Below are 16,156 nucleotides of genomic sequence, written 5' to 3'. Positions count from 1 at the left end.
TTGCTTTTTATGCTTCTTCACAAAACCTTCTAAAGACCTCGAACATTCTCTGGATAGAGGATACCAGGACTTACGATACAGTTTAATACAAAAATATTTTATTAAACCTAGAACAAAAAAATACAGTTTCTGTTTTAGGATTGTAACTTCCCTGTAATTATATCTTATAGGGATGCTATGGACTGAACTGTAGCCCTGAAAATTCATATGTTGAAGCCCTAATCCCTAATGTGACTATTTAAAGATAGGGCCTTTAAGGAGGCAATTAAGGTTAAATGAGGTCATAAGGGTGGATCTCTGATACCGTAGGATTAGTGTCCTTATAAGAAGAGACACAAGAAATTTTGCTCTCACTCTGTCTCTGCACGTGCACACAGCAAGATGGATGCTGCCTGCAAGACAAGAGAGGAGGCCTCAGAGTGAAACCCTGCCAGCATCTTGATCCTAGACTTTCCAGCCTCCAGGAGTATGAGAAAATTAATTTCTGTTGTTTAAACCATGCAGTCTATGATATTTTGTTATGGTAGCCCAGGTAGATTAATACAAGGGAATATGAATGTTCATTTAGATGAACAGATAATCTTGAGCAGAACTATCTCTGGGTAGAGAAACTGAAAGCTGCTGTTCTGGGCATAAAGCTTTGTTTCACCTGATAACCAGTTATGAGAATGAAAGTGTAAACTTCGACATAAGTAACATGGCAGGTTTCACTCATTTGCACATTACTTAGTCAGAATATACTAGTTATGATAATATCCCAAAGACTAGTTAAATTTCCTAATCTTAAAGAAACATGTTTAATTGACTGTGTGCTTGGCCTTCCTTTCTGTAATATAAGAGCTGTTACAGAAAAGGAAGGACAGACACTTAGCCCATGGGCAAACACTTTCCCTCATGGCAAATATCAAGGCCTACTTTCCTGCCAGGGCTCAGGGCAACCTCCGAATCCATTTTTACATGGCAGTCTTGGCAGCCCGTCCAACTGACTGGAGTTGGCATGCAAAGTAGAATTTAACTGCTATAGGAAAAACTGGGCTGAATATAAGATAAATTAGGCTAAAAGCAAGTAAGATCTAAAACCACCAGCTCTCATATTACTATATTTGGGAGATGAGAAATATTAATAATTTAGAACATATTGTGTTATCTAATAATTGCTTATATAAGAGTTATCCTTAGAATGGCTATGAGTCAACATTAAAGATTGGCTAATGCAACCTGCACTTTCAATACCCTTCTCCTTTGCCTGACAATTATAAAGACCTGTTCTTCAGTCTGGAATGCAGTCATGAAGCCTGGAGATGTGGCAGCTTCTAATGCCCATGAAGCAACATGCATAGGCATAAATGCCAACAAACGAAGTGTGGTGGAGTAGAGACATGAGAGAAGCCTAGGTCCCCAAGGTCATTATTAAACCCTCCTACCCTGCACTCTTAATGCCAAACTACTCATTATGCTTGGCAAATATTCCTTTAGGTTTTTCATCTAGAGCTAATTAGCTCTTCTGTATTTTGCAGTTGAATACATTCCAGATTAATACAATGGCTTTAAGTGTAAGAAAATCACAAAGCCTTAAACAAAACAGAGATTCCATGCCACAAATATTTCTTCATGAAAAACTTAAAATTTTTTTAATTCTATGAAAACTGAGCTATTGTCCCCAGTTGAGGAACTTCTCACTTCCCTCCTTTATCCTGGAAAAAGGCACCAATCCTCTCATACTGATAAAGTGAACAATGATTCAAGCTACAGTCTTACAATTCTATTTGCTTTTATAATTCTATCTTCTTTGTCACTTGCTCACTCACTAATTCTATATGCTTGCTGCTTGCTACAATTCTTTTTTACGTTTAATAGTTCCTCTCTTTTCTCAATCCTTGTTGTCTGCAGCACGGAGGAATTTCATCACATAAGCCATCTGGGTCCAGACTCTGTCCCAATCCCAAGCTATACTTGGCAATATATAACAAGGCCTGGACCAATCAGTGTGCAGAGTGTAGAACTGGTCTGGTTTTCTAAGTCAGTAAAGTTTCTCTTGGTACCTACCAACAAGAAGTAACTTATTGGCCAATCTTATTTCCACCAACCTATTAACCACCCAGATTTCTCCCTTAATGTCCTAAAAATAGGTATACTTTAAGGGACTCTTGCATAGGACCATGACAGGCTCTGATGAATGCTTGCAGCTCCCATTCCCCACTTTCAAATTTTACATAAGAATGTAAAGTACTCTATTGCGTTTGAAATGATCCATATTTATTCACATAGCTGTGATTTCCATAAACTCTACAATATACAGGTATACATATTTAGTCTTTTCTAGAGGAAGTGATTTTTTAGGGCAGAATCTGCTGAAGTGGCTATTATCAGATTTTTTTAAATAAAAAAATGTTTATGTGCTATTAAAATATAAAGCAAAATTATTTTATGTCACAGTGGTCACCTCAGCTTACAGACCTAGGATTTTCATCACTGATAGGATATACAAAACAAGTGAATCACACTCTACTTCTAGCCAATCAGAACCCAGCAATGTTTGTTTGCAGGCTGTACCCAAAGAGATGATGACATATTCCAGCAATCACATTTTTTTAATCACTAAACTGAAAAATAGTTGATATAGCTCTTGATAAGCAACATAAATCTACTATAAAGGAACAACTAGCAAAATCATTGCTAGCCCAACCCCCCCAAAGAATCTACAATTAGAAAAGAATATTCTGAGAGCAGAACATTGGAATCAGGCTGGGAAAAAAGTCTTGAAGACCGTAACTTGAAGACCAGAGCCTCATATTCACTCTTCTATTCCTGTGTCTCTCCCTGTGTGGGTTGGCCTCTCTCCATCAGCTGCTGGATTAAAAGTCTGCATCAAACTATAGGGCACCCGAAACTATATTACAGGTCTCCCTTTTGATTCCTGTCAAGAAGATGACCACAGAGTTGTATAGTTATTTGGGATGGGGAGGATGGAAAATTCAGTCAATAAAGAGACTATATCTGAAAAATATCAAGTGGTGACGTGAATTACTTTCAACCTCAGCACAAGGGCAGGATTCTTGCAGTGCTCCACAGGCACTTTTCACGCAGAAAATCGTTCAATTTGGCTTCAGCCATATCTGTTTCCTAAACATTCATTCTGCGTAGGGAATCATATGCATCCTTGCCTTGCTAGACTGTGGGAGTATGGGCTTTTTCCTGTGTCTGCTCTCTCCTTGCTCTGTCATCATAAGCTCACCTCCATCCTGCAGAATTCCTCCAGGCTGCTAGCCACACATGTCATGTTCTCCAGAGACCTCTTTTACCACAAACCACACAGTGGATTCTCTGCGTTCAGCAAACTTCCAACCAGGGGTTAAGATGCCAGTGTCCCCTCCTTGCAGACACTCTTGACCTCTACAAGTAGACTCTTTGAGCTCCCGTCACTTGGACCAGTTAAATAAGAGAGAGAAGGAAATTCTGAAGCCTCTTTACCCATAGGAATTTCCTCCATTCTATCTTTCCATAATTTATTTTCCTACCTTAACTGATGGAAAGTGACAGTGCGGACAAAAGTCCCAGACCAGTTTTTGCTCTCTTTTTAGTAAGTCCCACATAGACGACTATAGCACATCTCTATTGCTTTCCACTTCAAGACTTCCACTGGAATTCTCAAAGAAGAAGAAATGTTCCACTCAAAAGGTGCTATATATATTAAAAGAAGTTAAGAAATATATGCACACTTAAAGGATTTCTACCTAGGTTTTGAATTTTATAACATTAATAATTTGAATATTAAATTAAAATTTGCTTAATAAATAGTCCTTTCTATCTGCAAAATCACCTTCCTGTGATGTTAGAAATAACTCAGCTGATCCTTGTCACTACTAAAAATTCCTGGGGCAATGCCCCACCCACCAGATCAACTTGCCTAGATGCTATGAGTCCAGAACCACCATGAGGTTTTTCAGACTCTTGAACACTGATTTGGATTGCTAACTACCCTCCACTATGCCTGGGCAAGGGACAAACACAAAGCACTGAAAATTCCTCCCAGCCCATATGCTGCTGCTGCTTCCTCCCCACCAGCCCATCACAAGGTCTCAGCTTGCCTTGTGGTAGAGACACAATAGTTCACAGCAATCAATTCCTCCAGTATGTGGGAAGCTGTAATACAGCAGATATAAAATATTTCTAAGAGGTCTTTCTCAAGGGAAAGTATCAACTACCCAGATATTTTGATCTTTGTTTTAGGTTCTCAAATCCTTCTTCTTCCCAGAATCTACTCGGTTAAAATATCGATGTCCAAAGGTTTGTTTTACTATCCATTCTCTCTATAGAAGTGGAATAAAGTAGTTTGGCCAGAAGTAGGACATTGATCCCAAAATTGTAGGTTATGTAAAGACATAGAAATCATAAAACAATATGCCTTACTCTGTTTCTAAGTCAGAAACAATAATGAATGATTCTAGAAATAATACTTCTTACAGTGTGAGCAGTGAAGACGAGTTATGGAATGCAGAAATCTCAGGGTCTGTGACGTCTGTGTCAATTGTTAAAAACCGTTAAGATGGAAGGTACTTCTTCTTATCTAAGATGTAGGGCTGACTAAGTGTGCAAGCTCATCCTCACCTCAAGAGTTTCTTCCTTTTCCCTTCATCTAGAGGTTGTCAGTTAGCTGCTACTTCATGTCACAGAGGGCTCAGTCCTGCTTTCAACTTCTCTGACTGCCCATGTCAAAGTCATCCCTCCAACCTCACCCAATCCTCACCGTAATTCCTTGTATTGGATACCTCATAGTGAATACCACAATCTTAAATAATCATATTTATTTACTCTTTTGCTCATTGTCTTAACTCTGCCCACTGAATGGGGGTCTCTGTAGACTGAGGCTGTATCTAATGTGCAGTGCTCTACCACCAGGGTCTGGGACAAACTCTGCATGGTCGACATTCAAAGTATTTGTGGAGTAAAAGATTGAAAAGGTTTTTTTTTCTTTAATGCCTTAATTAGGTATTCACCAGGTACCAAAACTCCTGAATATTTAGAAAGCCCTTATTCCACAGAGTCAGTGGATTAACTGATAACTCCCTCTATTTATGTAACAGAATACCTCTCGCTCTCCTAACACAGGATGCAAACACAGCTAAATTCATTTTCTTTCCTAATTAATCCAGCTGCCTCACAGAAGGAAAGTTCAGTATCCTACTCCTTGGCTATTGAAAAGAAACAATGGAAAACCACTGTACTTTCAAAAGGATTTTCTACTCAGGTTGTTTTCTTACCTACTTCATTTTACCAAGACATAATATTTATACTTTTTATTCTTTCATTTACAGGCACCTGTATAACCTAATATTTACAGAAAATTTTTGGAAAATTTAATGTTGTTAATTTCATTAAATCTTTCAAACAATATTTTTGGTACTATGTTTTCTGTTTTCAAATATTATAAGTATATTTTCATGTAAATAATTTTCAATTTATTTATTATGTAATTAATATTTTCAATTTATTAACTGGTGGATTTTGTTGAATATAACCTGAAATTTTTGTAATTCTGGAACACATTCCAAATCATTTAAAACTGTCTCTAATTCTTTGGCTGATTGAAGGTGCTTTTCTCTCCAGCACATTACAGATCACAAGTGTTGATAAGAACCTAAAAGAAATGCCTACTTCTAAAACATGGAAAAAAGACAGTTTTCATGTTCAGTGCTTCTTAACGATATTCTCTTTTCTTTGCTCCTGCAGGACTCTGCCTTAAGAGGAATGCATTCTTTGACAAGAGTTGAAGGGTAGAAAAATCACTAAATGAATATCGTAATTAGTCCCACCATCCCACTCTACCACATATCTGAAATCAGAAATCCCAAAACAGCCCCAAATTCTTTCTTTCTAACAAGTCTATCAACCTTATCACAAACATGAACCCTGAGGGTTTATGGTGCCTTACTTATTAAAGGAGCCTTCCCCTTAGATGCACCCTCTTTACTCAAAGGTGATGTACCTTTCTAAAGGAGGCAGCCCAATTATTATAAGTTGTCTACACTTAATGTCTGGGGCTGAGGGCTGGTGGAGTAAGGTGAGCTATATTTAGTGATTTTGAGTTTTCTGGCATATATCTCACTGAAAAAGAGATTAAAAACATAAATTTTCTCTGGTGCGGTATCCTACTCTACCTAACTTTACTAACATTAGGAAGGATACACTTGAATAAAGCAGTCTTGATAGACAGGAGTAAGCAGTATTGCTTAAACATATCGGTTTGATATGAAAATGATTCCCTTGTGAGAGCATCCTAAGTATCCAGACTTTACTGTGGGGCAGGAGAGAAGAGCTCTACTTGGCTGTTCCCATTAGCTAGCTCATTAAATTATGCAAAAGTGAGTCAGCACAGTAAGAATGGTAAGGGCTTTAGAGTTGGAAAGATAAGATTTCCATCTCTGGTCTGGCCCTTGCCAGATATATAATCTAGGGCAAACGATCAAGTTTTAGTGTTGCCAACTATAAAATGAATATTAAATTACTAACGTCAAAGGATTTGGGAAGATTAACTGAGTTAACATATGTAAAGCAGATAGCACAGACACAAGCCTGGCATAATAGCCAATTAATAGAATGTTAGCTCCTTTTCTTTATTCATCATTTGCTGCATCCAAAATTATTCAAAAAAGAATGATATATCCCTACTTGTCTCAAAACAGAACCCTCCTACACTGTTGGTGGGAATGTAAATTGGAGCAGTCACTATGGAAAACAGTATGGAGGTTCCTTAAGAAACTAAAAATAGAGCTACTGTTTGATCCAGCAATCCCACTCCTGGGCATATAACCAGAAAAGATGAAAACTCTAATTCTAAAAGATATATATACCACAATGTTCATAGCAGCACTTTGCAATACCCAAGACATGGAAACAACCCAAGTGCCCATCAACAGGTGATTGGTTTAAGAAGATATGGTATATATATATACACACATATATGTGTGTGTGTGTATGTGTGTGTGTATATATATATATACACACACACACATACACACACACACACACACACACACACACGGAATATTACTCAGCCGTAAAAAAAGAATGAAATACTGACATTTGCAGCAATATGGATGGACCTTATTGTACTAAGTAAAATAAATCAAAGACAGGGCTTCCCTGGTGGCGCAGTGGTTGAGAGTCCTCCTGCAGATGCAGGGGACACGGGTTCGTGCCCTGGTCCGGGAAGATCCCACATGCCGCGGAGTGGCTGGGCCCGTGAGCCATGGCCGCTGAGCCTGTGCGTCTGGAGCCTGTGCTCCGCAAAGGGAGAGGCCACAACAGTGAGAGGCCCGCATACCACACACAAAAAAAGAAAAAATAAAGACAAATATTATATGATATCACTTATATGTGAAATCTAAAAAATAATACAAATGAATCTACATACAAAACAGGAGAGTCCGCAGGAGTCGCGCTGAGGCCAGAACGCCTGTGGATCTCTGGCCTGGGTCAGTGATGAGCCCTGGGGACCCGGCCGGGCCCGGCCTGGCACTCCCATCAGCATCCAACATGCGCCTCCCAGGGAAGGACACCCGACTAGGTCCCTGCCCCTGGTTTCGGGATGGACCTGGCAGGTGTGTGGGAGAGCAAGGCCTGGGCTTGGCGTGTGTGACCCACAGACCTCCTCACGGGGGGAAGGTTTTCTATCATATTATCCATCATAACAATGCTGGAGTTAAGAAGTCTCCATTCCTTTGCCTGGAACCAGAAGACTTTTCCCCCTGCATATAGAGTAAGAGTAATGTTGGTTAGAAACTGGCTAGTGTTTAAAACTGAAGATTGTTATGACTGTTTAACCTGAGCTCCATGTTGAAGTAAGATTAATTATCTTGGAAATACTAAATTGGGGTAACCCAAATCTGTTTCTGGAACCATGAAAATTTTTTTGGTTTTTGACTTTGACAATACAATCATAGATGATAATAGTGACACCTGGATTGTACCATGTGCTCCAGAGAAAAAGCTTCCTATTGAACTACAAGATTCTTATGAGAAAGGATTTTGGACAGAATTTATGGGCAGAGTCTTTAAGTATTTGGGAGATGAAGGTGTAAGAGAAGATGAAATGAAAAGAGCAATGATATCAATGCCTTTCACTCCATGGATGGTGGAACTTTTAAACTTTACAAGAAAGAACAAGGATAAATTTGACTGCATCATTATTTCAGATGCAAATTCAGTCTTCATAGGTTGGGTTTTAGAAGCTACCAATTTTCATGACGTGTTTGATAAAGTCTTTACAAATCCAGCAGCTTTTGACACCAACCGTCATCTCACTGTGGAAAATTATCATGCTCATTCTTGCACTAGATGCCCCCAAAATCTTTGCAAAAATGTAGTTTTGGTAGAATTTGTAGGTAAAGTCACAACGAGGAGTGAATTATACATGAGTTGTTTATATATGTGATGGAAGAAATGATGTCTGTCCAGTAAACTTTTTCAAGAAGAATGATATTGCCATGCCACGGAATAGATATACTTTACAGAAAACTCTTTCTAGGATGTCTCAATATCTTGAGCCTATGGAGTCTTCTGTTGTATCTTGGTCTTCAGGTGTTGAAATAATTTCTCATTTACAATTTCTAATACAGGAGTAATATGCCAACAATTGAAATGTGTATCAGTTAAGATTAAATACAGCAGCATAAAACTAAAACCCCAAATAACAGTGGCTTTAAAAAAAGAAAAAAAGTTTTCCCTCTCACTTAAAAGAATTTCAGAGTTAAATATCTCAAAGTTTCTGTGTTGCTCTACCAACCTCAGCACTTGGCTTCCAACTTATGATCCAAGATTGCTGTTCAAGCTCCATCCCTCACATCAACATTCTGGCCAGCAAGGACAGTGAGAGAGAAGGTTGCACCCTCATTTAAATTTCATTAGCCAATATTTAGTCACAATGCTCCTACCTAACTGCAAGGAAGGATGCAAAATATAGCTTTTATTTCAGATGGTCATATGCCTGGGAAAAATGGAAAAAGTAGAGTACAAAACCGATGTAGGTGCAACTAGTGGTCTACCAAAGGTGGTTAATAGGTAGATTATATTTTTTAATTTATTCCCAGAGAAAATAGTCTTATATTTTACTTTCTTTGGCATTTATTTCCGAAGTATGTCTTGCAGTTACAGATCTTCAAAATAAGCCTGATGCTTAGTTCACATAAGAATACACTACTTCCAAATCAGTTAATTTTAGAGATAGGGATGCAGTAGCTATTGCCCAAGTGTTCATTAATTTCACACTTTCCTTTTGAAATGAAATACAAATTAATGTTCTTCAAATATTTTAAATTTATATCATTATTAAAGACTATAACTCCAGAATGCTGATTTAATCAGTATGTCATTTCTGTCAATGAAATATTGAGTGATACAATACATAATTTGTAGGAATACTCAACATTTAAGAAACTGTTTCATATAGGGATATTAGCAAACTATCAACTGACCTAGAAAGTTTTACAGTACTATGTTAATTTGTAGGCTTACATGTTTTAGGCATAAATATGCCTTACGTAATAATGTTAGGATTTTCTTTTCCATATGGAAAGCTCCAGAAACAAAAATGTTCAATGTAATTTTATGGGGAAATCAGAAACAGATTCACAGACATAGAAAACAAATTTATGGTTACCAAAGGGGAAAGGGAGGGGGGGAGGAATAAATTAGGAGTATGGGATTGAAAGATACATACTACTATACATAAAATAGATAAGCAACAAGGATTTACTATATAGCACAGGGAACTATATTCAATAACTTATAATAACCTATAATGTAAAATAATCTGAAAATATGTACATATATATATTTATAACTGAATCATTTTGCTATACATCCAAGCTAACACAATATTGTAAATCAACTACACTTGAATTTTTAAAAAGACAAATAAATACTTCCCTCAGAAGATACAAAATGTTGAGAGACAACTGGATACAGGAACAAAAAGTTAGAGTTGTTCAGAGGCTATAAAAAAGGCAGGTACAATATCCTATGGAAGCACAGAGCCAGCAGGCAGGAAGGCAGCCTTTTATATTCCATATGATTTAATTCAACTCAATATAACAAATCATCATTGAGATTCTGCTTTCTGCTCAGCATTATTGGGTCCAATGGACCATTCAGAGTATAAACTTTGAACTCTGTCCTCTGATAGTTTATATTTTAGTTCAGAAGACAAGACTTACAGGAAATCCAATACTTAACAAATATTTATTGAATGCCTATTATGTGCCAAGAAGTATACAAGATGGACTATAGTCCCCTCCAGAGCTAACATATAGTAGTGGATGTTAATAAGTAAGAAATTAATCTATTAAAGAATTAATGCCACCCATTGACAAGGTGCTAAGGGGTAACAGAGAGGGTAAGTGCCCTGGTAGATCACAGAGGGCAGAGAAAAGCATATTCATCACTGTCAGGCTGCCTTCAAGTTCATCCTGAAGACCCAGGCAGCCCTTTCTAAATATACTGAGTGAGAAAGAGATCCTTTTGGTTTTTGCACATCATGTAATTTAATATCTCTACTTTTCTCTGAGGCCATCAGTGATGAAACTGGCCCCAATCTACCAGGGCTGTGTATTTCACTTGTGATATACAAACCATTCTTTCGTATCAGATTTTATACATGTAAATATGGTCACTGTTCTAGCTTTTCTGAACTCTGCTCATATATGCTCACCACTTCACCATTTGACTGAAGGTGACTGAATTTGGCCGAGTGTAGAATCATATGGATTGATTAGGTTTAAGGAATATTTTAAATACTAGTCCCAAAGGAGAGTTCATAACAATGGATATCAAATATTACAGCTTTTAAATATGACTCAAGATAATGAAGCTGACATGAGAGTATGGATCTTGATGCAATGCCTTTAATTTTCCTAAACAGAAGACATTTTTTTATGGTAACTTTATAGAGCAAAGTACATTATGCCAGCCATGAGAATTCCAAGAAACTGTCAACCTTAAAAGAAATCTTCCATAGGGCATAGGGCTAAGAAATATCCTCCAATTTCACTAGTATTATTTACTTGTGATTTGAGAATTCTTGGAAATACTATTTTATTTACACGTCTGGTAATAGGATTTAGAAGACAAATCATCTTTCCTTTCCTTTCCATCCACCATGCTGACCATGCCTCACATTGCCTCATGCCTGGCTCCTCTCCAGACCATCCACATCTAAGAGAAGGTGGCGGTACGGCAGGGAATAAAGAGGGGAGACACTGGAAACAAACTGTATACACAGCTGGGCTCCACTACTTGTCTGTGACCCTGGGAATTATTAACCTCTCTTAACATCAACTTCTTGATTAATGAAGTGAGGATGACAGCATGGTCTATGCAGGATTATTATGAGATTGTCATTAAGGAGGTAATAACCACAAAGCATCTGGGAATCAATAAACAAAGTTATATAATTATTGCAACAGGAAGATTGAAGCTACTCTTTAAGTGAGGATAAAGGCACTGAATTTGAGGGAAACAATAGTCACTGATGTTCCTTAACTTTAAAGCCAATAGTATAACATTCTCAGATACCAAAGAGATCGGTAAAGGTGCCCAAGAGCTCTCCTTAAAAAGAAAAGACATTTCACAAACAAATCCAGTCAATCAAAAGATGATTTAAGAAGCCTTAGTTAGCTTAATAGTCAATACAGAAGACCATGGAGCAGAGTCTACAGAGATCTGAGGGGAAAAAAGGGATTTAAGAATATCCTATCCAACTTGTTTTGTCCATAAGCATAAAGACAGCAGATGTTTCTAAGCATGCCAGAACTCAGAAAATGTAACTCCTAGAAGCAAATATAGAGGTAAGATTACATAAGCGTGAGAATTATGGTTACTGAACAGACTATGATTGTTATAAACCTTGAAATTGTAAAAATAATAATACAACAATGAAAACTGGGAAGAAAGACAAAAAAAGCTGAAAAAATGTGAGTGCTAATTTTGTCATCCTTCACAGTAGAGAGTTAATTGGTAGAGTATAAAATTTAAGCCTAAAGTTTTAAAAAATATAATCACTGCAAATTCTTACTAGGTTTCACATTCTCTTATTTTTATATACAGAGAGAGATCTTATAATATTTAAAATAAATATATTTCTTATGGTTAAAAAATACTTATCTGAGTATTTATAGAATCCTCATATTTATTTGTGCTATCCTTTCGGTTGGATTTCTATTTCTTTTACTTCTGTAAAAATTGAGAGAAACTAAATATAATAATTTAATTAAAAATAAGCCTTATCCTGTTTAATAAACTTTATCACTTATTCAACTGTATATTTACCTATCTCCACCTCTATATTATATATCATATCATATTATATTATATTGTATATTATATTGTTATCTAGAAAGCTATTCACCTAATGTTAATGATGGTAATTTCTCTGTGGCAGGATTCAAAGTAATATTTTAACTTTCTTTGTTAACATTTTCATTGCTGTTTGAATTTTAAACAATGACAATGTGCTATTTGTTTTTTAATTTGATAAATTCTTTTTTCTTTAAAAATATTTTAAAAGAGGTTCTTTTGGGAGTAGAACTTGGCTAGAGAATACTTTTCATATAATGCATTTGGTACCATTTGGGTTGTTCGTGTGTGTGTGTGTAAAAATACTGACATGTATTCTTTTACACAAAGAAAAAAAAGAAGGAAGGAGGGTTGGGAGGAAGAGGAGAGAGCAAGGAAAAATATATTATGCATGGTATAGTAATAAATTAATTCCTAATTGGTCTCAAGTCCAAGGAGACCAATCTTTAGAAGCAGGGGAAATTCAGAGACTGTATCAGATACCTCTTGTGGACCACTTTAGATTCTCCTCACTTCACTGACATCTGTGCTCCACTAGTTCACATAAGCACCGCCATCACTGCCCTGCCTCTTGCCCCTCTTGCCTCCCGTCCCAAGTTTGCCTATTAAAGTCATCATAGGGACTTCCCTGGTGGTCCAGTGGTAAAGAATCCACCTTTCAATGCAGGGGACGCGGGTTCAATCCCTGGTCGGGCAACTAAGCCCTCGTGCCACAAGTATTGAGCTTGTGTGCCTCAACTAGAGAGCCCACGTGCCACAACTACAGAGCCCACGCGCTCTGGAATCCGCACCACAACTAGAGAAGAGAAAACCCACACGCCACAACTGGAGAGAAGTCCACCCACCGCAACAAAGACCTGATGCAGCCAAATAAATAAATAAATAAATATTAAAGTCATCACAGAACCCCATCTAGTCTCCGCACATGCACAATCCAAAAGTATGTGGAAATTAACTCCCTGTGAGGTAAATTTTGACAAGTGGGATACAGGAACAGCAGATACATTTTTTCTTTTTTCTCTCCAGTGGATGAGCCTAAGACCCAGTTTCTTCTTTGGAATTAAGCAATTGGTTGCATTTAACTATTGTCATCTCCCTAAGGTATTCTAGAGAATGCGGACCCTCCTGCCCTGTCTCGCTCCTTTATCTCTCTTGCCCATCCCATGGGATTAAACTCTCTAATAAAATAATAGGTCTACTCCCTCTATAATCGTTTTCCTGAGGCTCTACTTTCTAGAAACCAGGTAGGACAGGAATTCTACTTCTCTACATAATAATGTGAAAATCTAACTCCACTAAAATTTTACTCCATTAAAAAGAGGTGGCATTGCAAACTACAGGCACTTTAAAAAGATTTATTTTCCTCTTTAGGGGTTTAGACAAAGAACTAACGTGTCTCCTTGGGAAATAAGTATTTATGTGCATTGAGAGTGTGCACACACATCTGATAGAAAAGATCCATTTATAAATTGGAATCATAAGAGAAATTCTAGATTTTACTCTCGTAAGAATGCTTTAAGCAACTTGTATTTGTGCGACTTGTCACACCCCTCCCGTTTGACTTGGGGTGCCTCAGTTTCACCTCTGCTCCTCTCCCTTCTACTCCACAGGACTTGGAGTTCCAAAAGTGATCACCAAGTGTTCTAGAAGAGTCTCCTTTTACCAACTGGCACCTTTATTCAAGCTGTGTTCCAAAGGATTATGATGGGGGATTACTTAAACTCTGAAGTGTGTACTGAGGAGAGCTCCTGGGGAGAATGCCCCCAAGGGTAAGGAATGGAAACTTCCAAATTTGGATATAGGATCAGAAGACAAAGCTTATGACAGAAAATTGCTTTTGAAAAAAAAAAAAATCACAACCTGAGGACAGGAGAATTAAAGTCCTTTTTGGAGAAGATTACTTTGTCCAAATCATGTATATTATCTGGGGTATTTATAAAGCACACTAACATCTTCAGTACTCTAATATGAACTAGTTTTACGATTTTCAAGCAGGGAGAAATGTGACAAGGGAATGTCATATAAAATAGAAAAGTTTTGGCAAAAAAAAAAAAAAAAAAAATGCTCAGGGTCATGAGCATTGACCCTGAGAGGAAAGCCGAGAAGTAATTTTCCCAGTTGGGTTATCTGGAGAGATGGAGAGGTTGACTATAACTAAAAGTAAGGACCAGGGCATTTCATAAAAATTGATAGTAGAGAAATTTTGTCTCATCATATTTGGAAAAATTGCCTAAAATCTGGTTTGGCTGCAAACAAATCCCAAACTGTGGATAGTTTCATTAAGAGGTATAAACCATCTTTTCAAAGAAAGTCTGTATTTTTTTTGCAGAAGGGTTCACATAGAGCTACCACAAACATCTGTACAGGTTGTACGTTGCAGAACACATAACAATCTATATGAATGGGGCGTCCAGGAGCTGTATATGGACAATTCCCACACTGTATGCAGCTGCCCTGCAGTTACAATTGATGTGCGTCTAAAATTTGGGACTTTTTTTTCTTATTTATTTTAAAGCATTTTAGTTAGAAATGTCTTTTAAACAGAAAATGGAGCTATCCTAACAGTAATACACACTGTTCAGTGGAAGCACCTCTATCCTAAGTTTCACCTTTAGAGCCTTCTGCCCTGACCCTATACCACTTGAGATTCTAGACCTCTGCATTGATTTTCTGTGATTTTATCATGACCTCTGCATTGACTGTACATGCTGTAGGATGTGGTTCTAGGGAGGACTTGCCACCAGACTAGCGTTATTATTACTATTATTATATTTCATGCTCCTTAAAGACAGATTCAGGATAGGATGCATAGTTCCATACTCTACATTGTCTTGTACATTGTAGGTACTCAGAGTTATTAACTGAATGAGTGATGAGAGGAACTAAATCTCTTACTTCCTTTGTGTCTTCCTTCCATAGCAACTGAGAAGGGATAACACCCAAAAGCAATATTATGAGCGTCAACTAAACATTTTTCTAAATGATAGAGTTTCTTCTTCCACAAGTATTGCTCAAAGCAGCTGAAGAACTAAATGAGGTTTTGAAATAAGCTGAAAAAGTCTGGCCAATAATTCCTACTTTCCTAATCAGGAAGCCATGCTCCTATGGGCTGGTGCTGCCCTGCAGGCCAAAGTTTTGATTGCATACATTGCATACGTCGGAGAAGCTCGTTACTGTGTTTGTGAGCATAGGGGAAGCAGTGAGACAGACCCCTTGTGGGGCGTCTCAGCCTGATTGCTGGCTGGGAGATGCCTCCAGAGGCAGGACCTAATTCCAGAAAGCTGCTCTTCCTCATATACGTCTTCTCAGAGTTGTGATGGATGCCTGTTATTTAAACTCTTGAAATGTGAGGAGACAGTATCTAAAATGAGTGTGATGAAATGCAGCCTTATTCAATTAGAAAGATGAAGCGTGATTTTGAGAGGCAGAGTATAATTACATGGTTGAAGCATTTCCAGGAGGTTGTGGATGGTACCCCAGCTGACTCTAGAAGAAATACACTCAGACTGAGCCTGGGCAGGTGGCGCTCTTCCTCCCCCCTCCTCACAGGTGCTGCAGACCCTGGTCTTATGATGACCATAACACCCCATAGTCTTAGCTGAGGCCCAAATGCCAGTGCTCTCAACTTTGCACATTTATAAAGCCATATCCGCAAAACACCGATGAATGCTGAACCCACACTCTTTTTTGATCTGCTGAGGCTACAGGTCGGATTGGGTGAATAAACATGAAGACATATGGGAATCTGTAAAAAGCTATGTAAAACTTATGTATCATTATGAATATTAAAAGTTGTTCATGTTAC

The 16,156-nt window shown here is 37.7% G+C and overlaps 1 pseudogene; it reads left to right on the top strand.

The window, feature by feature from the left end:
* The first annotated feature begins 7,821 nt into the window (after window positions 1–7,821).
* Window positions 7,822–8,624, top strand: LOC115845707 (pyridoxal phosphate phosphatase PHOSPHO2-like; annotated as a pseudogene).
* Window positions 8,625–16,156: the final 7,532 nt, after the last annotated feature.

The sequence above is a fragment of the Globicephala melas genome, chromosome 7 (assembly GCF_963455315.2).
Source record: "Globicephala melas chromosome 7, mGloMel1.2, whole genome shotgun sequence".
NCBI lineage: Eukaryota > Metazoa > Chordata > Mammalia > Artiodactyla > Delphinidae > Globicephala > Globicephala melas.
The sequence above is the reverse complement of the archived record's forward strand: the minus strand, read 5'-3'. Positions and strand labels throughout refer to the sequence as shown.